This window comes from Pantherophis guttatus, chromosome 2, assembly GCF_059756535.1.
Source record: "Pantherophis guttatus breed Tessera chromosome 2, ASM5975653v1, whole genome shotgun sequence".
NCBI classification, from domain to species: Eukaryota; Metazoa; Chordata; class Lepidosauria; order Squamata; family Colubridae; genus Pantherophis; species Pantherophis guttatus.
Genome location: NC_142064.1, coordinates 213,472,408 through 213,496,289, shown reverse-complemented (window position 1 = coordinate 213,496,289; position 23,882 = coordinate 213,472,408). Strand labels below are relative to the sequence as shown.

The 23,882-nt window shown below is 38.0% G+C and overlaps 1 protein-coding gene across 2 annotated transcripts in view; it reads left to right on the top strand.

Moving 5' to 3' along the window:
* Positions 1–23,882, top strand: part of SFMBT1 (Scm like with four mbt domains 1) — a 129,687-nt gene that overhangs the window by 927 nt on the left and 104,878 nt on the right. The window lies entirely within an intron of this gene.

Below are 23,882 nucleotides of genomic sequence, written 5' to 3'. Positions count from 1 at the left end.
CCCTTAAGTATGGCTTCATTTGAAGAGAAGAGGCCTCGTGAACTATTTGGCTGTTTTTTCTGTCTTCTCACTACACCGCCCCCCCTCCTCTCCCCCCCCCCCATGGCGGCGTATGTGATCTTTAAACTCTCATTCCGGGACTCTTGTCGGGACTGCTGCGTGCTCTAAAAAGCGCTACGTTGTTCGGTGAGATGTTAATCCGACTACAACTTCACATCTTAACCCGGTGGTGCACACCTTATGCGTACTTTGGGGACTAAATCTCAAGGATGGTCGGATCCGCAGCTGCTGCGCACGTTGTTTTCATTAAGTACAGTGCCACAAACTTACACTAAGCCCAGCCCCCGTTTCCATCTTACAAGTGTTGCTAATGTCTTCTCCTGCGGGATTCTGCTTTCAGTTGAAAAACAACTGCTCGATATGCTCTGCTGTTTTCTTTCTATTTCCTGCCTCACCTCTTGTCACTCTTGTACTTGAAAATAAAGAGAGGTTGCTGACTTGGATATAAATCTGCCCATGAAGCTCAGGATGCACCTGAAGCCAAGTCCTGAATTTGGGATATAAACTGTAGTTGGCTGTAGAGGGAACTAAAACTTTAGCACAACACATTTGATTCATATTGCAAAAATAATCTTACAATGGAAGGGGGAGTTATATAGTTATATAAGAAAAACAGGCACCCTGTAATCAGGCAATCTGTGACTCAAGAATGAAGTAGAAAGAACCCTCCTTTGCATATACAATTTCAGAAGCACTGAACATGGACATATTTCTATATCTCAAGTCAAAGTACAAACTACTGCAAAGGAAGTTGACATTTCTTAATGAATAGAAGGAAAAGACCAGGGCAGTTAAAAAACAACAACACACATTTGTTTTGCAGGAGTAAACGCTAGACAGTTTTATCAGTCCTTAAAAAGCAATACCGTTACTAGGCCTCTCTTAATCCATATAATGAGCCAGACTGATGTCTATTTATTAGACCCAGGTGGATTTTAGTAGAATGATTATATCTGCTTCTGAGAAATTTGTTGGCATTGTAGCAGTCTGAGCAATGATAATTCTGCCTCTACTTTATCCACTTGGAAAATAGAATAGAGAAATTTTCACTGATAAATACCGGTATGTGGTTCTTTAGTCTCTTTCTGCTGTTACTTGTTTCATAGGATTGGTTGCTGTCAGTAGTTTGGGACATTACTATAGCAAATGCTTCAGTAATATACAATATACTGTGCAGGATTCTAACATTCAAGTAAGAAAATAGATATTTTTGACCATTAAACTGAAGTAAAGCTGTACATCATCGGAATGAACTTATTCAAAGATTATATAAGGGCAGGGGGTGATTGAATAATGGCAATTTTCTAGTTTTACTGACAAACTTAACTTTTTGGCCTTGGATGCTGTTTCCAAATGAGAAACGATATTGATTGTGGCAGTAACTATTGGTATATATCACATGTTTTTTTTTAAAAAAAGGGAAAGAATTATTTAATACTTCAAGCATGTGATTGTAGGCCACTGATGTTACTCAGAGTTATAGTTTAGCATAAACAACTAAACAGTATAGCATATAATATGAATTTAGGTCCATATTATATGTTGTAAACATAAATCGACTCCATTTCCTCTGCAGTAATGGATACCTTTATTTTGCTACATAATGAAATAAATGATATACGTGTAGACCTTAAAAGGGACCCCAGTTTGGTGTAATGATTAAGAAAACAGGCTAGAAGCCAAGTTTTAGTCCTGCCTTAGGGCCAAAACCAGCTGGGTCATCTTGGGCCAGTCACTCTCTTTCACCCCCTAGGAAGAAGGCAATGATAAATCACTTTCAAAAATCTTGTCAAGAAAACTTCAGGGATTTGTCCAGGTAGATGTCAAGACTTATTTGAAGGCATATATTCATGCACAAAGATCTTAAAATCTAAATCACTTAACTTCCAGGTTCAGGTACATACATTGGAGTAGACACCTGTAATCCTTAATTTGTTATATATGAAGGAAGTATTTTGAAGATAAATGATTCTTAGATATTATGCTTAGATTAGGCTATAATAAATAAATATAACAAGAAAAGTTTAATTTGGTTCTTAAAAGCCTTGGATAGTATTGAGTCTAATTGCAGTTTATATTTTCAAGACTTGACTGCGTAGGAGGCTGTAATCAGACTAGGATGACAGCAGGATTGTTTTAAATTATATGATTATAGTGAAATCCCATTCAAGTAAAATGCAGCTCTTTGCTGGCATTGCTTCAGGCTTCATTCTTGACATGCAAGTATTTATCTATGCAAGCATTTGTGTCAATTTCCACGTAATAGTTGAGCTACTTATTTAAATATCTTATTTGTAAATTTATAAAAACCTGAACGTTTCAATTTGTATATACTATATATATATTGAATTGGGTATAAAATAAAATGTAGGGCTTCCCTTGCTTTTAGTGAAGGATTATGTTGTGTAGGAAAGGCTGCTGTTTCTGCATGTTTGGATAGAAATAAATGCACATGTAGACCTGAAGAATTGAGATAACAGTGTCCTTAGGTAAATTTGTTTTATGTGAATTCACTACTATGCAATTGATTATTTTCATCAAAGAACATTCTTTTATAAGAAAAAAAAGATACTATTATGTAGTTTGTGCCAGCATAGTCAATTGCACCAAAGGCCTGGAAACAAGACAAGACTTCTTTTTGCCAAAACTACTTGAACATATTCCCACTAACCCCTTTCTTTCCTCATGCACTTGCCATTATATTGTATGATTGTTCCAGATGTGGATCCTGCTTCCTATTTTTGTACCTGTAGTAGCTACTACTATTACTGTGGGGTCACCACAATCATAAAAAAAAAGACTTTTCGTATAATAGAATCATAGTTGGAAATATTGCAGTAAAACTGCTAAAAGATAATCAGCCCAAGGATGAGCATTCAACTTGGCCAAATCTACATAGCAAACAATGCTAATAGCAGTTGTAGTGCTATCAGGATGGATAAAAATCAATGATTTTTTTAAAAAAATCAAAAAAATCGGATTTTTTAAATTTAAATTGGATTTTTTTAATTTAAATCGGATTTTTTTGATTTTTATTGAATTTATTTTAATAAAAAACTTTTGGGGTAAAAATCTATTGTAAGATAGTTTTCTATTTAAGATACATAAATAATTTAGTTTATTCAGCATGAAATGGAGCTTAGTTATGTAGCACAAGACTGTATATTCTGCAACACTGGGACTATCGGTGAGTCAACAGCGGGTCAAAGGAGTAGCAGAGATTACAGTTGCTCTTTAAAAATTATGATTTAAATCGAGTTGATTTAAATCAAGTCTTTTTACTAGTGATTTAAATCATGATTTAAATCATAATTTAAATCAACTCGATTTAAATCAAATCCACCCTGAGTGCTATGATGCATACTACCTCTTTATCTGCCATGAAAAGTATGTGCAGTAGAAAGCAAACTAGAAAAGATGGAGAAAATGCTTTCCCTGCACCAGAATATGAGAAAAAGAAGAAAATATGTTTGAATAACATAGTACTCAAGATTAAGGCTCTAAAAATTTATGAGCACATTTGTTGACACTGCCCTACAACCCATTTTCCCACTCATTCAATATCTCATTTACTGCAAGGTTTTCAAGGATTATAAACTTAACATAAAATGAAAGAAGACTTTACTAAATATTTGGACCTGAGCTTTCTGACCTGCGGGAAAATTTATACCAAGTATAGGATGTGCAGATTTGAACACCTTATTCCAGTATAGATATGTTTACAGTTATTCAATTAAGATAATAGGAAACTAAAGAAATAATACAGTATTACATCAAAAGATGAGCACATGTTGTTTCTAAGATCATATTTCCACATCTATAAAAATGGTTCAGTTTCTCAACAATACATCATTGGCTATGTTTGTCCAATCTCGGTCAATGTTTATATTTTACCTTGTATCTTTTGTAAGTCAAGCCAAGTGGTGAGCTTGATAACCTTCCCAATATTTAGCAACAGAATTATGTTCAATGAGATTCAGTGAGGCTTATGCGGCATAGATGTGTAACTGAGATGGTAGCTCGTGTCAATTCTATATTTATTTTGGGGGTTTATTATTTTTCCCATATCACTAAGCATGACTCTGGATGGCATATAACTATTAATTAAAGTATACTAAAATCAAAAGTTGGAGAATATAGAATTCATTCTAATTGATTTTTCTTTGTATGTTGGATGATTTTATTTTTTATATGCCAGAATAACTCCAGGAATAGAAGAAGTTCTAAAAGTGATAATAGATCTTTGGGGAGGGGGATTAGAGTGATGAGTTAAATGGGCAAGGGCACCTAATTTTGTAATTTCTTTTTAACTTAGTTCTTTCTATTTGTAATTCAGTGGTATCTTATTATTGTATTATTTTTGTAGGAAGGGTAATCTCTTAGCAAACAATTTCTCAAATAGCTTTATATGAGAGAAATAAGAGGTGTTAAAAAGAAATATGTGCCAAAACTGTTGCCTGTGACATGTTGATATTCCTATCACATTTTCATAACTTTAAATTTAAAGTCTCATGTAGCAAACTTTAATAATTGTTCCTTGTTTCATAGATACAGGGCTGTTGCCAAGAATTATGTATCACTTATTTGGCAAGTCTGGGCATAAAAACCAAATTTCTGATTATAAATTTGAAATTAACCTTTTTAAAGCACCAGGACTCTTTCCCTTTAAAGTGACAGATGCAGCTATCATTTTTATTTACAAATATTTTTTTCATTATGTAGCTTAGTTGGTTTATTTTGTAGGATTGTGAAAAGGCAGATAAAAAAAAAATCCAAGAACTATTTTTGCTGAAAGCTTTTGTGCACTATGACCTTGTTAGAAATATATTTAATAGATCTCTAGTTTGTATAAGAAACTGTTATCCCAGTTCTTGAGTACTGTCAATCTCAATATACTAGTATTTTCTAAGAGTTCAAATTAAAACAAATTCATGTGTTTTTCTGTTGGAAGCAAAAGTATTAATGATAGTATAGAAGTCTACAGGGTCTTTGAATTATGTTTGCTACAGCATGTATTTATTCCCTGAGGTCTTGAAGGTAATTATATTAACTTAGAGTCCTCTCTCTGAATGTTTCTGGTTTTGCCCTCGATCTTTTTCTTCCTTTGCTTGCCTTCAGAGGACTTTGTGCCTGGAGTGGGAAGTCTGTGGAAGGGCAAGTCCAGAGAGCTTTAGTGAAAGTGGTTGTAGACAATAATTTTTCATGTTGATTTGTTGAATGGCATGTAGGTAACATTCAGCAAGAATCTCTAGCTTAAAGGCTTCCTTTGCTGACCTAACAGAGAATTGAAGATTGCAACGTCCATAAATGCAAAACGTTGACATGAATGGACTCCATATTCACAGAACAGTTTGTTTAGACCAAGCCCTCCTATTTCTCACAGAAATATCTTTCTGCTGCAGGATTCTTTTACTTTTTGACAGAGATCAATAGCTTCAGCTTACAATAGCATCCGAATCATGTTCCATGTTTTTGATTTGCAATATGGAAATAGCTTCATCTTTTTTTATAGATGAAGAATTATGGGGAATGTTAATGTTGTCTTCTATGACATTAAATTATAGAAACAATTAAGAATAATCTTTTGTGCCAATACTAAAAGAAAGGGAGGTGCTCAAGTATGCAGATGAAAAATATATAATAATGTGTGCAGTTAGTTACTGGATTTTATTTCTGGTTCTGATATGAGAATGACTGTGGGCCTTAGTTCTCATAAAAACAGTATGTTGAACAAGCCAGATATGTGATTTGGACAAGTCACATCTTTTGCTTTCAGTTCTTTCAATATTTTGTTGTACTGCTTTTATTTTGTTGTTGGTATATATTATTTATATCCTTGTGTTATGAGTTGCCCAGAGTTTTGTTTAAGATAGGTGGCTATATAAATGATATAAATAAATACCAAAATGTGAAAGATTGAGGCGGCAATCTCATTAAAAGGGAAGGAACTAAATAGGTTTAGTAGTAGGTTGCGAGTTTGTCATGATAAGTGCACTTAGTTGGAGACAGGTTTAGTTAAATTCAAAGATCATGTTCTACTTAAAAAAGTAATGCTGTGTTTGACTTAATGAAGAAAAAATCCCATTCAACTAAATAATAGGAGAGGTGGGCATATAATGTGGAACTCTGAGATACCTTTTGTTCTATTAACAAAACTATTTAGGATTATAAACCACAATAAGAGCAAATAATCCTTTGGGGAGATGTGCAGTTTTTTCTGTTTGAAAACCTGTACCTGCTTGCATTTTAGTGGATGTGTAGATCTGTGTTACTGTGCAGGTGTTTAACACAGAGGTTTTGGGTTTGCTTGCTAATGTAGGAATGAATAAAAATTCAGTCAGTATCTGGAGAAAAGAGTCCTTTACCTTAATTATTAATCATTTGTTCCTAAGTACAAGCGTAGTGTCAATTTATTACTTTGAAATGGGTTATTAGATTTTTATATTTTGGGCCACTCTTATCAATGTCATGTTGGTTATTGATAATAATTTATTAAACTTCTACACTGCCTGATTCTGAAAAGAAAAATACTTGTTCCTGTTGACTTAACCTGTTTATATCTGTTTGCTGTTTTATTCTTTAGAATATTCCATGATTTCCTTTATAATGCTATATAAATCATTTTGCATTAGCAAAACCAATCATGAGGAATTTCTATTACAGTAAATAGCAGAAACTGATGGTGCCAAAAATGGTGTGCCTAATAAAAATGCTTTGATATTCTCTTTTTGTTTAGGGGATGAAAGACTGAGGAGATGGATTCTTGAAGTTTCAATGAAATATTCCGCTGTGCTGGGGAAGCTGTAACTAGAATATGAGACAAAGATACATAGGTTCTTGTAGGATGTATTTTTCAGGAGCAGCAAAAATGTATACTGTAGCTTTTTCTAAACAGTAGGCTTTAGTAGGTCTTCTGTATCATAAGATTGTGTGAACTGTGTTGCTGGACTTAGAGTCAAGCTAAACATTTTGGTATATCCTATTTCTTTTAAGATGCTTATCAATTGATACATTTTTGTGATGCAAAAAACAACATGAAGGTATTGGAGAAATGGTCCAGGTCAGAAGTATGATATAGGGCCATAACAACTTTTGGCAAGAATTTGATACTTAGTGCAACACAGCATAGGTAGACACTACAGTCCTGATCCACATTGTTCCTCTTTCTTGTGGCTTGTTTTTTTAAAAATCAAGAAATGGTAATAACACTGTGACAGAAAACACAAATGCTCCTGAAAATCCCTTTATGTTCTTTTCATATGTGCTCTGGTCTCTTCATTTCATGTTATTTATTAGGTATCTGTATTGAAATCTTTATTAAACTCTGTTGGTCTTTGTACCCAAATATTATCTTGGCAGCATAGAAAGGACATCAGGATGCAGAGCTTTCAAAAGATAATCAGCAACAAAGAGAAACTTCTCATACACCTAATAATTAAAGGCTAGCTTCAGGCCTCTTCATAATATCAAGCCATGTCTCTTGTTATGGCATAGTAGGAACAGTTATTTAAGTTCAAGTAATGGGTTTTAGGGACTTTGCCTTGAAAAACTGTTATCTGTGTTCCAGACTAAGCACTTAATGAAAATTTCAGTGCATTGAACATTTCAGTGAACTTATTCAGAGACTTCAGTGGTAATAATTTAATGTGGAAGTGGAAGAAAATAATGCTTTTAGTATCTTGAACTGGAGTAATGTTGTTGAATTAAGAAATGTAAGCTCTGTGAGTATATGTTTGCTTTGGGAATATGGTGTTGTATACAAATGACTTCAGAGGTCAGCAGCACTGTCCTTATAGACCAGTGAACAAAGCAGTGTTGAATTTAGAGTTTAATCATTATGGTGAGGAGAGATTATGAGCCTAAGATCAAAGTATTCCAATTTAACTGATTTGTGGAGATATTTAGAATAGAAATATTATATAATATTGATAGGCACTTTGTGAGAGTATCTTGGATGGAATTTTGTCTTTAGACACTTGGCTGGTAACTGAAGGAGTGACTCTTCAATTAATGATTATTAAAATAGCATATATTGTATACTATAGTTAATATATATCAAATACTATATTTTAATAGATATGTACACAGGTTGTTTTTACTACCCAATTGTGTACCATAAACAATAGAAGCTTAATATAATCTCGAAGTACATAAAAAATGAAAGATTATGAAAAGTGCTTACTACAGTTTACTTCACTCAGCATCAGCTATTATTTACAAGGCAGCATTTTATAGATCTCAGTAGAAAAACATCATAATACCATAGAACCACTTCCTTTAAAGTTTTGGTAATATTTCGAAAATATTATCAAAAAGAAGTTCTTTTAAAATTTCTATTTGCTATATATTTTTCTCTATATTGTACTAATTTTATATAATTTTAAATAATGAGTTATTTGAACAGTATCAAGAAGATTACACATGGCTCCTGATATCCGTAATAGACCAGGATAATGTGTGCACCTAAGTACTAAACATGGAAGTTAATCGTAATAATTTATACACTGTAATGACAAAATTTGTAGGCTCTTTTTAAAATTACACATTCTTGCATAGTTTCCTTACATATTCTTGGACTTTTAGTGTGGAGTGGGTGGTGAAGAAAAATAAGAACTTTGTTTTTATTTAAAGTTGTATAAAAATAGCATATCTTTTATTGGTTATAAATCAGAATTTAGCAGCCATTGGAACATAGTCCACTGCTGATTGCATCTCAGCCCATGTGCTAGGCCACAACTGATAAAAATGTGAAGATACGGTTCCCATCAATACCCATCCAGTGATCTTCCTGGAATTCTTTGGAAGACTGTCCATTTGTGAGCCAACCCTGTATTTACTTCCATTACAGATCTAATCCAATGACTGCAGCAACTACAAAAAATATTTCCCAAAACAAAAATAGAGACGTGTTTGCAGTTTAAAGTTCATAAATATTGTTATGAAGAAGAAAAGACAAGCAAGCAAAATAAATAAACAAATAATCCTTGGGTTCTCAATCCAACTGGTAATGCTGGTAGCCTTTCTTTATAGCTCAAAAATTAGTAACTAACTTTCAAGTAATTAACACAGAACAGCAATTAAAATAAAAGGATGGGGAATAGTCTAGTCCAGTGATGGCGAACCTTTTTCTCGTGGCGTGCCAGAAGTGTGTATGTGCGTGTGCAACAGCTTGCGTGCGTGCCAGCACCCATAATGCAATATGAACCCTCCTGCATGCGCACATGCCCCCCATGTTCCCCCCGCGCATGCATCCCACATTGCGTATGCGTGCCCCGCACATGCACTTCGCCTCCCGTGCCCCGTTTTGGGCCTGGAAAGTTGTTATTCTGAGGTCCAGGGCTTCCCTGTCTCCCCACCAGAGCAGGCTTCTGGCATAGCCCCAGGCCTCCAGGGAGAGGGAGGGAGGGAAGCCCCAGCCTACTGCTTCTGCCACCACCACCCCTTTGTCCCCAGCAAGAGCAGTTCTCGTGCTGCCACTTCTCCGGCAAACAAGGTCAACCACTTCTGAAATCTTGCCAATAAAACGGCAGTTGCCAGAAGTAATACTGATTCAAAGTCCCCAAGATGCTTTTCCAGAAGGCAGCTGGACTTTCTTGATTTTTTCTTTGAAAATGTTTTGCTTCTCATCCAAGAAGCTTCTTCAGTTCTAACTGAAATTAGAATTAGATGGATGATTGAGAATCTCCATAAAAACTGAGTCAAAGGCACAAAACAAATAAAAAATGTACAAACCTTAGTAAGTACTACAAGATATTTGGAATTGCACAAGAGTGGCATGCATCTCAGTCTTTCCTTGTCAGAATATATGTTATCTGTGGCATTTGAACACATGGCGATTGGCTCACCATTCCAAACTATTCAGATGCCCCTTATATACATGATTACAAGTAGAGATCTTTTGTAAGGGTACAGTATAAGAATATATCAGTAGAGGAGAATATTTGTAGCTCAGGATTAAAATGACTCATAATAATACATTTATGGATTATTGTTTCCCTAATCCAGTGTATAAATATTTCCAACATACAGATCGGAAGTAATTTGCATAAATGGTACAATTCATTAGTTCATACTCAATTGCACTTGCACGCAGGAGGAATTTGCTCAAATCAGCATTAAAGTTCAGAAACTTTACAACCTTGTTTTCATTGTATATTTGTAAACTCATATAAAGAAAATGGGTTTTATGCCTAGCCCTTAGCATATAAAATGCACATATTTATGTATCATTTATATGGAAACAATAAACAATTACTGCATAGTTCAGAATTAGGTGATGTGTGGTGTTCCAGATGTCGCTAAATTGCTACTTCTATCATTTGCATCTCTTTGTCATGTTGGTGTGGATTCGTGGGAAGCTCAGCAGTAACTGGAGGATGATACATGTCTATTCTAACCTAAAGCTAAAAAAAGAGTAAAACCGAATGATACTAGGTTTACCAAAAGTGTAAAGGAAGAAAATATTAGAGAAGTATTGGAGCTGGATCACTAAGCAGGGAACAGGAGATAAAATAGGTAAGACATAGAGTCATTTACAGTGATTTTTTTCTAGAGAAAACAGGCCCCGAGATTCCATCTTTGAATAGGTGCTTAGAAGGAAATTAGAAGTAAGACAGAAAATGTAATTGTATGCCATATACAGGCCAAGATTTAGAATAGTTCTTTCTCCATAAAGGTGGGACCAGCAGCCAGGAATGGGTTAACTCTGTCTGATATCTGATAGGACTGAGTCTGCAAGCTGTTAAGCTCCTCCTCCTCCTCTTGCTTCCCAGCTTTTAGACTGAGTCTGACTTGGACAGACGTGTTTTTCTGAGCTGATCGATTTTGACTGCTTGATTTCTACCAACAGGCTAAGTTACCAGCTCCCAGTTTGCTGGTTGAACCTGCCTCTTTCCAGCATGAAGGGCGATCCAGCCTGGTCCTGCTGAAGGCTGCTGGGCAGCAGGAACCATCAAGGAAGGCTCCTAGCTGTGCTGATTGAGCCTCTCCCTTGCCAGCATGAAGGGCGATCCAGCTCAACCCCGCTGAAAGCTGCCGGGTGGCGTGAGTATCATGAGGGACCCCATCCCTGCTGGTTGGTCCCTCAGCGCTCCCAGCGTGAATGGCAATCCAGCTGGAGCCAGCTGAAAGCCGCTTCGCAGTGAAGCTTCTGCTGTTGGCAAAATGTCAAGGCGGTGCTCCCGGGCTTTGTCCTGACCGCTGAGCTCTTAGAGTTTGGATTGGAGACTTTCACCCCACTTGACCGCAGGAGACCGGGAGCAGTTGGCGGCCATGCTTACAAACGAGTCTCCATGGCGCTAGCCAGCCAGGTGCAGTGCGGCTTCCTTTTCACATCAGCTGTGCAGGATCCCTTCGTAGGAAGAAAGGAGCTCAGTAAGAACATGCCATTGTAGTAGCGTCCGCCAATGGTCCTGGCAGGGCCAGCAGCCACGTAGACAGCCCTGTTGGCCAAGATTACTCCCCTTCCCCGGCTTTGACATGGGGAGTCGTGGGGCAGGGTAGTCACCCCTATTGAGCCACAGCCCCAGGTGGCTCTCAGACTTTCTATTCAGGCCTTCAGCCTATATCATCAGGCCGCTGGCTCCTGCCACATGCGGCTATAGAGGCCTAGTCAACCAGGCATCTGTCGCTTATTCAAAATGGCCGCTGCCCCATCCAAACAGCCTTTCAAACGGGCCTTACAAATCCCTACTGCAGCCAGCCACAGTTCCCAGGAAGAGGCAGGGCCCTTGGAATCAAGGCTCCTCAAACGAGGGAAGACAATCCACTCCTTCTCTGTTCAGCCTCCCAGACAGGCCTCAAAGGCCTCGGAGAAGTAGGCCAGGAAGAGGCACAGGGCTATTGAAAGGGCCATTGAGAAGGCCATCAAAGAGGCTGACAGGAAAAATCGAGGCCTACAATAGGTGGAGCAGGCAGCCCAGACTGTCTTGCCTCCAGCACAGGTGGATCCACCTGTCCCTTCAATGCAATTGGCCACAGCAACCTGGTCTCCTGATGGGGAGGGGCCCAAGCCCCTCAGCTATCTGGCAACAGCGATTTGCTATTTGGCCCTATCCCAGCTCCTGGGAAGGATGGTTTCCTGCATCGGCATTGGGTCCTGGGCACGCCTCCACTGCAGTGGTTTCTTCTCCCGTATCAGAGGACGCGCCAGAGTACTTCCTCGTCCAAGTTCCCCCAGAAGTCCTCTCTCCTTCAAGTGGTGGATCTCCCACGCCGTTGCCAGGGGTCGAGAGTTCAGGGAACTGCACTGCCTCGTCCTGACAATGGGCGCCAGCCTTTATGGCTGGGGAGCTCATCTCGAATTGCATATGGCCCAGGATGACCCACAACATCAATTGGTTGAAGGTCCGGGCAATTCACCTGGCCCTCAGAGCATTTCAGGATGTGGTCGAGGATTGAGACATAATTTTGACAGACAATGTGGCTGCCAAGGCCCACATCAACCGCCTTGGAGGGACCCACTCTCGGCACCTCATGCAGGAAGCCGAACAGTTGGGCCTCTGGGTGGAGATGCATCTGTAGTCCATACGGGCCGCACATATCTCAGGGGTGGCAAATGTGCAGGTGGACTGGCTCAGCAGAGCTTCAGTCGACCATGCAGAGTGGCGCCTGCATCCGGTCCTGTTCCAAGAACTGATGGACCTCTTCGGCATCCCGACAGTCAACCTGTTTGCCACCCTGGACAACCATCAAATATCGAGGTTCTTTGCCAGATTCCCGACGCCGGGCAGAGGGAGTGGATGCCTTGTGCAGCCTGTGGCCTCCGGGATTGCCAGGGGGCGTTGGTCCACACGGACCCTCAGTGGTTCCAACTGACCACCTGGCGCTTGAGCGGAGCCTGCTGAGTGGTCCTCCAGGGTCATTGACACTATTCTAGCTTCGTGACAATCTTCCACGGGAGGACGAAGGTTAGTGGCCCCTCTAAGGAACCGTCTAATCAGTGGGAGCTGTAAGAGGGAGCCCCTGGACCCACACGACAAAATGGAGGAAAGAGCTGCTATCTGTCTCCGAAGAGTGTTCTGGCGCCAATCCTTCCTCGAAGCCATCTTGTAGGAATTCCAAGACGTGTGTTGTGGACATCTCCGTGGGGATCAAGTCCTTCTTGGAGCACCAGCTGCTGAAAGCCCGCCAGGTAGCATTGTAGATGCAGTTGGTGGAAGCCCGTCGCGAGGCCAGAGTAATGAATTAAAACTCAGTTTAACGTATTTAATGAGTTTTATATTTATTTAATTAAATATATTTAATTGTGTAACAGGGAAAAATACAATTTTATGAAAAATGTTGGGGAAGCTGTAGAAGTCTCTGAACAGTCCCAGAGCCTCAGATTCTGCTCCTTTAATTCTAGTATCCATTTTATATCCAAATAAGAATGGTTTCCATTACTATAACCTGTTGAACAACCATTTAGAAGCATATTGTTCAAAAAGAGAAATATGGTATTTAAAAAGAGGGTGGGTGGGGCTTGGCAGCAGATGATAAGCCTAATAGTTAAGGCACCAGCCTAGAAACTAGGAAACTCTTGAGTTCTAGTACCGCCTTAATCATGAAAGCCAACTGGGTGACATTGGGCCAATCATTCAGTCAGCCCAACTCACCTCACAGGGTTTTTATGGAGAAAATAGGCGAGGAGGAGTATTGTATATGTTTGCCACCTTGAATTATTTATAAAAATAATAAATACTTTTATTAAAATCTTAAAAAAATAAATAATATAGACATAGGTCTGTATTACATAGGAAATAATATAGATATGAGGCACAAATGTGGTTAAAACTGAAAAGGGAAAGTAAAATTTGCATAAGTTTATAGCTAAATCTTGTGTAGCAGTTCCTTAACTAATTATTAGTTTTGCTGATCTTATGGACAAAATATATGATATACCTTTTATGAGATGCTAAAAGGAATGCTGAAAGGCATCACAGACAGGGTACTAATCTTCATGCCATATACTGAAACTGCCCTTGAATTCTGAAAACATATCAGAAGGTAACATGTTCTTTATACAAACAGATCTCATTGGTGCAGTGAGACAACACCTGGAGGAGGTGTTAAGGAGAAGAGCTCTGCCTGCAGAAATGGGAGTGGATGATGAAAGGTAAAGATCATGAAAACATGAGAATGGACTTGCTGGATCAGCCCTGGACCCATTCTGCCTCACATAATGGCTCATTGGAGACAACTTGGAAATCCACAAATATGAGATCAACGCAGTGCTTCTCTGCCATTTTTCTTTGTGCATCTAATATGTAGAGGTGGACTGCTCCCATGTCTGGGGGTGGCATCTATCAAAGTTAATCACTATTAATATACTTGTTTTCTGGGAATGTACCTAGTCCCCTTCCAAAATCAATTAAGTTTTGTCTTAACGTGTATTTTTTACACACTGCAATCATAACTCCTAATAAGCACATTTCCTTTAGTTTAAACAGCCTGGCATCATATGGGACAAGATTCCTGATCATCTTGGCTTTTTTGGGTACTTTCTCCATTCCATTGTCATCCCTATTGAGATGTTGTCACCAGAACATGGCTATACCATGCATTTATTTAGCAGCATCAACTTATCTATGGCCTAACGCCCTAACCCCCCTTTTTTTTATTACAGATAATCCTCAATTTACAACTATTCATTTAGTAACCATTCAAAGTTATAACAGTACTGAAAAAAGTGACTTATGACCATTTTTCACACTTATGACCATTGCAGCATCCCCATGGTCATGATCAAAATTTGGGGCCTTGATAACTGGCATGTATTTTTTGACAGTTGCATTATCCCAGGGTCATGTGATCACCATTTGTAACCTTCCCAGCTAGTTTCTAACAAGCAAAGTCAATTGAAGAAACCAGATTCGCATTACCAGCAAATGATTCACTTAACAACTATGACAAAAAAGTCATAAAATGGGATGCAACTCATTTAACTGTCCTGCTGAACAATGGATGTGTTTGGATCAGTTGTGGTTGTAAGTGGAGAACTACGATACCTGCATCCTTGCATGGAATTTGTTTATTTGTAATTGCTGCATGTTTTGTGATTGATTTCATTGAACTATCTGCAGTAACCCAAGATCTCACAAGGTAGTGCCAACTCTTCCAATAGTTAATTTCCTGTTTTACTATAGGTGAGACATGAATTCCTGTCTCCAGTGCGGTTCATTTTATACTTGCTAACGTTGTATTTGCTATTTAGTGGCCCAGTTACCAAGTTTGGAGACATTTCTTAGGAGTGCTTTGTGTTTTTACCACTTTGATTTTATTACCTCATTGGATTTTCCTGACTCGAAATCATTTATGAAGAAGTTGAATAGCCCTGAGGCCCAAACAGATTCTTGTGTGACCTTGCTTCTTTCATCCATTGTGAAAATTGCCCATTTATTGTTAGTCTTTGTTTTCTGTTCAGCCAGGCCCCCAGTCCATCAGGGAACCATGCTTGCAATCCCATGATTTAAGAATGTTGGATGAAGAATTTGTCAAAAGCTTTTTAAAGTCCAAGTACACATTCCATGTCAATATTCCATCCAGATGTTTGTTGTCCCCCTTCAAACAATTTAAGCAACTTAATGAGATAGATCTACCCCTATAGAAGTCGTAATGGCTTTTGCTTATTCTTCCAAATTTTATCTTCGATGATGTTTTCTGCTAGTTTCCCCAGAGAGTATGTCAAGCTAATTATCCTGTAGTTTCCAGGATCCTCTCTGGATCACTTTTTATAAATTGCAATTGTTTTGGCCACTTTCCAGTATTACGGTTACAATTGTGAGACTTTAAGGACAATTTTTGCCAAAAGTTCCAAAGCCATCCCAGCCTAATGATAGTTCAGCATTTTTCAATTTTTTTTCAAGCCATGGAGCCGGTAAAAAAAATAAAAAAAAATCCTGGAATTCCTAATCAATAGGCAAAATGATGAATCATCATCACACACAAATACTCCCTATGTGGTGGATCTTCTGCAAATAACCTAACTAGGCCTGTAAGTTAGAAAAATTACTATGGATGCCTTTCATGGCTGAATAGTGAGGTTTGATTTTGTTTGTTGCCTTATACTGTCATGGAAACCTCTCAAATTCTCTTGGAAGTCAAGGGTTTTATGGAATACAGTTTGAAAAAGTTCTGTTCTAGAGCTTACTTTTCTTGTTACATTTGTTTGCTTCAACTGGCCAGACTTGTTTCCTGAAAATACTGGTTTAGTACCAGTAATTTGCCTTGTATCAGCCATGGTGATGGCTCGGTTTCTCTGCCATATCTAAATGCTTCTTGAACTTCCCTTTATCTATTCATAGTCTAGTAATTGAACAACTTTGCTGACCAATTTCATGCTTTTTTTTTTTTTTTGCCAATGCTTTTTGCCTGTAGCCTCTTGGGCTTCCTTGTTAATTTTCCCTGTTTTCTGCAGCAAGGTATACATTCTACTTGGCTTCCAATGTTGTTATTTTAAACAGCTTCCAGATACTTTGAAGCAATTGGACATTTTTTATTATTTATTTTACTCAAGTTAGGCACTGTCCAACTCTAATCAACTCTGGGCAGTTCACAGATAAAAACAGAACAACAATATATAATAAAAATTATATAACAGTAAAAACCGCTCACATCTCTTAGCTTCCTTTTTATCAGTTTCTGCTAGAGTGGTGTTATCTTTCAGTGTTACTTTTCTTCTGACTAGTTCCAATTTTCTCTCACTACTGGAATTGCAGTTTATTCATAGATGATTATAGTTCCCCATTGTATGTCATTCCTTTGTTTGCATGCATCTCTGATATTCTTAGTTAACTTAAGATCCCTAGCAGTTTGATTTTAAGTCTACTAAAGCTCTCAATAACGATTCTGTGAAGGCAAACTGTTCTTCCGCATCTTCTGATGGTTGGATTGTATCCTTTCCTTCTGTGCTTATCCCTGTCCTTCCTGAACAGCTTGCACTCAGGAATCACAGGGTCCCCTAGTTTTCTAATGCCTGTTATGTCTGTATTCTTCATTCCTACCAAATATTACAGTCCCATTATGAGAAAATATAAAACTAATAAGCAAGCCAAATCTCCCAAATTCTTGTTTTGAGGTTTCCATATTCATTACTCTGTTACTAGTTTTCAGTGGTGTAGCTATGGAATATCTGTACAGTTTTTTCCCATGCCACATAGCCCATCTATATGACATGTTGGCTCCATAACTCCACTCACTATTCACCCTTTCCCCATAATAAAGCATGACCCCCTGTTATCAAAATGTTATATACCCTAATATAGTAGGCAGGGTGTATTTGATTTAAATCAAGTTGATTGATTTAAATCATGATTTAAATCAGTAGTAAAAATCCTTGATTTAAATCAAGTCGATTTAAATCATAATTTTTAAAGAGCAACTGTCATCTCTGTCCCGCAGCGGCTCCTCCTCTGACCCGCTGTTATCTCAACGACAGTCCCATTCACTTTAATGGGATGGCTGGTGATGCGGCAGTGACACAACAAGGTGAGGGACGTGGCAGGCAGCAGGTGAGTGGATGCCCACTAACAGGTGCTGCCATGATGGATCTGAAATGAGAGGTGCTCTTTAAATGTAAGGACTCATTTTTGCTGGTAGGTAGAATCTTTAATATTATTATTTGCAAACAAAATGAAGGTTTCCTATTTAGCTTGCAGAGCTTGGATACATTGAATGAATTTACCAAAAATGTAAATGTAAATATTGCAGAATATACAGCCTCATGCTACATAACTAAGCTCCATTTCATGCTGAATAAACTAAATTATTAATGTATCTTAAATAGAAAACTATCTTTAGATAGATTTTTACCCCAAAAGCATTTTATTAAAATAAATTTGATAAAAATAAAAATCTAATTTAAATAAAAAAATCAATTTAAATTTTTAAAAAATCATTTTTTTAAAAAAAAAAACTCATCGACCACCTTGATAGTAAGCCAAGGTCCTAGACTGTAGAATTTGTGTAACGTAGCGGATAAAGTAAGAAACACAACTAATGCATTGACTAGAAAATTAAGTTTTCAAACAAAATCTACAAAGTGGAAACTAAATGAGAACAAAGAAATCAGAAGATGCATTCTGAAAGAAACATCATGGAAGATATTTAATATAAAAAAAGGTTAAAGTCACACAAGGGCTGTTGAACGCTTGCTTGATAGATACTACCATGAATTTCATGAATTTATGGGCCTTGCTTCCCAACCAGAGTTTGGATTGCCCACTTTAAAATTTTCCTAACTGTTTTACCTATACTTTGATGGCTTTGGTTATAGTAGTATTGGCAGAATATCTCAGAAATTCCCTTTAGTTGAAATTTCTGAAGAAGACACACACCCTTTCTTAATTCAGGCAGTGGAGAGACGTGAAATAGGATAGTACCACTTTTGTTTTGCCACTTTTTCTTCAATAAAAAAAGAACTTTTAAAATCAAGATGTTTGACCTGAATAAATCTTCAAATTTGACAATACTCAATGTGAACAAGTATAAAGGATACTTTAAGTTCTTTATCAGACAAATTGCGGGTTGGAATATAAATTGTGTTTATCCTGAAGAAAATAATTGAACTATAGTTGCCATAAGACTGCATTACTCTGTATATTTAATCTGGTTTAATTCCAGACTGAAAATGAATGTTCTATATACCAAGAGTGGTTTCTTGGCAGATGAATTGCAATCCTAGATTTTCTACTTGGAGACTCATTAAACCCAAACATTATAAATAGGTAGTGCTCATATTATTAGAGCTGGTACATGGAAGGTCTTAATATTATTTTAAAAGTTTGTGTTATAAACAGAGAATATCATGCATATTAGCATTCACAGTTTCACTATCCTAAATCCTGTGTCTTAATTCACAAAGCCTTGATTAACCAAAACTATGATAAGTGGTAAAAGTCAGTATCTGTTGTCCCAGCTGAGAATAATGGTAATGTGGTTACCATTGGTTATACCAATGGTTATGACTTGAAATGTAAGAGGAGATGGTAAGAATCATAAATAAATCAATGAAATTAAAAAGAAAAATGGGTATGTTGTGTCTGTGAAATTAAGAGGAAGAGGAATTATGCAATATAGGTAATCCTCTGTTAATGACCACTGTTCAGTAACTGTTTGAAGTTATGGTGCTGAATAAGGAGACTAATGTCTTGTTCTCAAAGTTGTAATTGTCTCATTGTTCCTGTGGTCACCTGATCACGATTTGGGCACTTGGTAACTGGCTATCAATTATAATGGTCACAATGTCCCACAATCACAATGACATTACAGTTGTATAATGTTGTTCTTTACAACTGTGTAGCTTAGTGACAAGAGGTTCTGGTCTAAATTATTGCCATTAATCGAGGACTACCTGTACTTTGGAAGTGGCCTGATCTTGTGGAGTTGAATTTAATTATAGATATAGTTGCTGTACATTGGAAGATCTAAAATGTATCTCAGAAGGCATGGATTGATGTCCCTACGCTGTAGAAATTCATATGTTAATGATAATTGCATGTTGTATACCAATAAATTGTGGCAATAAAAGTATCAGAGATAGGATATGGGGAAAATTATGCAGTAGATGTGATCTGGTTTAAAAATTACTCGGGTGACATGAAAGTATGGATGGGATGAATGACTGCAAAAAAAGTGATTGGCTTGTTTGGAGATCCGAAAATAAATGGGCATGGTGACTTAGAGAAAGAACTGTTTGTTTTGAATAAGTTAAATCATGTTTATAATTAATCATAATTTTATTCATATACATACATGGCAAAGGAATGAGTCATGAATAATTTGATTTTTTATGATGAAAGGTTAAGAGAATTAGTGAAGGATACAAGGGTGATGAAAGATTCTGAATGTGGAACAGGCCATTTTTTGGTAAGGTTAGGTTTCACCCTGAGAAAAAAATGACTTAGAAGGAAAGGAAAGAAGTGAAAAAAAAAGAGTAAAAATGACAGGAAGAGAAAGCAATATATGACAAAATATTACGATATGATTAATATTCCAGACGATTAATAGAACGTGAAAGTAAGGAAAGTTGATGAGGAAAATGCTTTAAACAGTGAAAAGAATTGTATTACAGAGTGACACAAAAATGTATGGAGTAACAGTAATGGAAGGATGAAAAAAGATGCTTGGAGCAATAATGAAATGAAAGGCTATGGATAAGAAACAATGTGTAAAAAAGGATGATTGCTACAAAAATGAGGTTGAGAGAAAGATTATCTATAATGCGCATAAAGAAATTGGGATGTAAAGAACACAGTCGAAATAGCAAGGAACAATTGAAATTAAGAGACGGAGAAAATGAGGAATAATTTGATAGAAATAAAACACTGCTTTGAGGAAGAATGAAGAGGACTACATAGGAATCCTCCAACAGATTGAATGAAATTAAAAATAAAAACAATAAAATGATTCAGGGGAAATCACATTTTGTTGGGAAGGATTAATTGAATAATATAAATGATAATGATAGAGAGTGAAATTAAAATGAATACTATCAATATTAGTATCCTGAAAAGGAAATTATAGATGCTTTTGAAATTGTTGAAGAAGTATAAGATTGCAAGTGTGGATGGTGTCACCCAAAAAAATGTTAAAACATAGATGTGGTTTGCTTTGGAGAGACACTGCAACTTGCCTATGAAGTGTAGTTTTTATTTTATTTATTTATTTCCTTACTAAATTTATATGATGTCTAGTTTTTATTAGACATCGGGGGCACCGTTTTGCGGTGGTTCTCCTTCCTCTCCGACTGCTCGCAGTTTGTGTTGGCAGGGGGACAGAGGTCGACCTCGAGGCACCTTGCATGGGGAGTGCCGCAAGGGTCGGTCCTCTCGCCCCTTCTGTTCAACATTTATGTGAAGCCGCTGGGTGAGATCATCCGTGGTTTTGGGGTGAAGTGTCATCTGTACGCTGATGATACTCAGCTGTACATCTCCACCCCAGACCACCCCAACGATGCCCTTGATGTGATGTCTCGCTGCCTGGAGGCCGTGCGGGTCTGGATGGGGAGGAATAAGCTCAGACTCAACCCTTCCAAGACCGAGTGGCTGTGGCTTCCGGCGTCCCGATATAGTCAACAGGTGCCATCGCTGATTATTGGGGGTGAATCTTTGCCCCCCACAGAGAGGGCTCACAATCTGGCTGTCTTTAGAAGAGCATATGACGGCCGTGGCCAGGGGGGCCTTTTATCAGGTTCTCCTGATTCACCAGTTGCAGCCCTTTCTGGACCAGGACGCCTTGCACACAGTCACTCACGCCCTTGTCACCTCCCGGCTGGACTATTGTAATGCTGTCTACATGGGGCTCCCCTTGAAGAGCACTCGGAGGCTCCAACTGGTCCAGAATGCGGCTGCGCGGGTGGTTATGGGCGCAACTCGTGCCCACGTGACACCCCTCCTGCGCGAGCTGCACTGGTTCCCAGTGGTCTTCCGGGTGCTATTCAAGGTGTTGGTCACCACCTTTAAAGCGCTCCATCGCATAGGACCCAGGTACATTTGAGACCGATTTCTGCCACCAATAGCCTCCCACCGGCCAGTTCGCTCCCACAGAGAAGGTCTCCTCAGGGTGCCATCGGCCAAGTTATGTCGGCTGGCGACACCCAGGGGGAGGGCCTTCTCTGTGGGAGCCCCAGCCCTGTGGAATGAACTGCCCCCGGAAATACGTAAGATCTCCGACCTCCGGGTATTTCGCTGTGCACTGAAGACCCTGTTGTTCCGCCAGGCCGGGCTATCAACATAATAATTTTAAATTGGGGTATTTTAAATTTCTGGGGTTTTAAATTGAGCCAAATTTATTTAATAATTTTATATTTTTAATTGATGTTTGTCCTGTGTTTTCAAATAGGCTGTACAGCGCCCTGAGTCCTTCGGGAGAAGGGCGGTATAGAAATAAAATTATACTTAATTATACTTATTTTACTTATTTATTTACAAAATTTGTGTGCCACCCACCTCACTGTCAAGCAACTAGTGCCTGACAATTGTAAGAAAGTCTTGGTTATTTCTTACAAAAGGAGTGAAACACTATAGGGTATTAGTCTTAAATTTAATAATTGGAATTAGCTTTAATCATGCCTGGCAATGTGCTTGGGAGAATTCTGGTTTAAAATGAATAAAAAGTGAGAATGAGCAAAATTTAAGATGTGCAGTTCATGCTGGACAGAAGATGTGCAGAACGTATTTTTGCACTCAAGCCATAAAAACAGATGAATCGGAGTTTATTATATGTTTGTTTTAGGGTAAGAAATTGGGTTAATGTGGGGAATGCTTTGCACAAAAATAATGGAGAAAGTTGGTTGAGAAGGGAAGGATATGATTGAAGCAAAGGATATGTGAGAATAAAGTTAAATACTTCAAAATTATTGAACATTGAGCAGGGATTAAACAAGGATGAATTGTGTCCTCTTTTATTTGTTAGTATTTATATAATCAAGTGAAAAAGTACATATAAAATTTTTAAACATGTGCACATATCTATATTTTAACTTTATTCAAGCAATATGGTTATACAGCATAAAAGTGATGTAATTGAACGAAAGAAAAAAAAACCCAACCCTGAAAAATTGACTTCAATTATTGAACAAGAAAAATTAACAGGTAGCCATTCCTTTCTGTGAAAAAAAACCCAATATACTCTTGGCTTTAACTATTTGGCAGAAAGAACCGCGAACAGGTCTTTCTTGTAACTGTTTATCGGTCTTTCCCATCCACTTGAGGGGGGAGTTTTTTCCTACTCCTTCATGCAGAATTTTTTCAGCTGTGCAATGTTTGAGGCAGGCAAAACTTGTTTTAAATTGCACCACAGAATCTCAGACTATATACAGCTTAAACTCTTGTGTCTGTCTGATACTTTGAAACCTTTAATTGGGCGATATATAGGGCAAAATTTTATCAAAAAAGATACTTCGAATAAGCTTACAGAATACTGGGATCCTTAATGTTGAGAAAATGAAATTTTGGTGGGTTTTTTTTTGTTTTTTTCCCCATTTCTGTGCTGCTGCTGGTCTGCCACTATCCTGTGATCATTTTCAGCATTTTCTGCTAGATTTTCACAAGTCTTTGGGGAACCGGAAAGAAACTGATATAACTGCTGATGCTCCTACGCTCCTTTACACTAGTAAAGTCTTGTGGAAACTTGTAGAGAAAAAGTCAACAGAGAAAATGGCTAAATTCCTTTGCCAGTTGTTCTCTTTCTCAATCTCTCCCCCACCCGGCAACAGCCACTTACCTGCCTGTTGGGGCAGAAAGGGGAGCAGAGGAAAGAAGAGGGGAAGATTTCTGCCAGCTTCCCAGAGTGAAATTCAGTGAGGGAGCTGACAGGAAGTCAGAAGTTCCTCCCGCTCCCACTGCTGTTGTTGCCTGCTCCTGGTCATTCTGTTTAGGTAACTCTGAAATGACTCAATGAGTTGTGGGTTGTCTAATAGGATTTAGATCCATGCTTTGACATAGTCATTCCAAAACACATCCCATGTAGGTCTAATTTATGCAGCTTCTTTGTAACGGTAGACTCATGCCCTTCAACATCAATAGTAACAAGAACTACCTATAGGTAATATGATGTCATTCTGAGGTTCTTAGAGATTTCTTTCAGCATCTTGCATTCTACTATTGGGCTGAATTTGCTGGAATGGCCTGGCCCGGGTAAGATTGCAGTTCTTTGAAATCTTCTGCACTGGTAGATGATCTTCTGGACAGTGGAATGATTGAGCTCCAGTTGTATGGCAATCTTATTAAATCCCTTTCCAGAATCATAGACATCTGCAACATTTCTGAAGGCCTCAGAGAGCTATCCCAGGCATAGAGATAGCAGACATTTCAACAATAAAGAGCAAATCAAACAAAATGCCA